Raw genomic sequence first — 889 nt, 5'->3', positions numbered from 1 at the left:
GGAGTCAAACACTCAATGTCTGCAGGGGCTGGAGAGGTAGAAGTGAATCAAGTGGGTAGGACGTGACCAGAGGGAGCCATGGGGATGGGGATGGGAATGGGGCACACTGGTGAGGGCATGCCCTGTCTTAGAGGGGTGCTAGAGCTGGGCTGCAGACGACTGCTTCCACGTGGTCTTAAGGGCCCAGCATAGCAGATCTGGTTTTTTTAAAGAACGTCAGAAATTTAGTAGTCGCTTTGGCAATGCATACACTAAAACTGGAACGATCTAGAGAAGATTGGCCTGGCCCTGCGCAGTGATGATCTGCAAACTCACAAAGTGTTCCAGGTTTTTAAAGACCCCGAGTAGCCAGAGCAATTTTGAAAAAGAAAAGCAAAGCTGGAGGCATCACAATTCCAGACTTCAAGCTATATTACAAAGCTGTTGCAATCGAAACGGTATGGTACCGACACAAGATACATAGATCAATGGTACAGAATAGAGAACCCAGAAATAAACCCGCAGTTATGTGGCCAGTTAATCTCTGACAAAACAGGAAAGAATATCCAATGGGAAGGAGCCTCTCCAACAAATGGTGTCGGGGAACGCTGGACAGCTGCGTGCAACAGAATGAAGCTGGACCACTTGCTGACATCATACACACAAAAATAAAAGCAGTAATGTCTCTGACGTCAGCCAGAGCAACATTTTTCTAGGCGTGTCTCCTGAGGCAAGGGAAATAAAAGCACAAATAAACTATTGGGACTACATCAAAATGAAAAGCTTCTGCACAGCAAAGGAAGCCATCAACACAACTAAAAAGCAACCTGCTGAATGAGAGATCTTCAAATGACATAACCGATAAAGGGTTAGTATCCAAAATATATAAAGAACGAATACAATTCAACAC

The 889-nt window shown here is 45.0% G+C and overlaps 1 non-coding gene across 1 annotated transcript; it reads left to right on the top strand.

The window, feature by feature from the left end:
• Nucleotides 1-227: 227 nt before the first annotated feature.
• Nucleotides 228-333, top strand: LOC125933565 (U6 spliceosomal RNA). The gene has a single exon (XR_007460996.1). It is a non-coding gene; the product is annotated as a U6 spliceosomal RNA (small nuclear RNA).
• The last annotated feature ends 556 nt before the right edge of the window (nucleotides 334-889 follow it).

Source organism: Panthera uncia, chromosome D2 (assembly GCF_023721935.1).
Source record: "Panthera uncia isolate 11264 chromosome D2, Puncia_PCG_1.0, whole genome shotgun sequence".
Lineage (NCBI taxonomy): Eukaryota > Metazoa > Chordata > Mammalia > Carnivora > Felidae > Panthera > Panthera uncia.
This window is presented reverse-complemented; position numbering and strand designations above follow the sequence as displayed.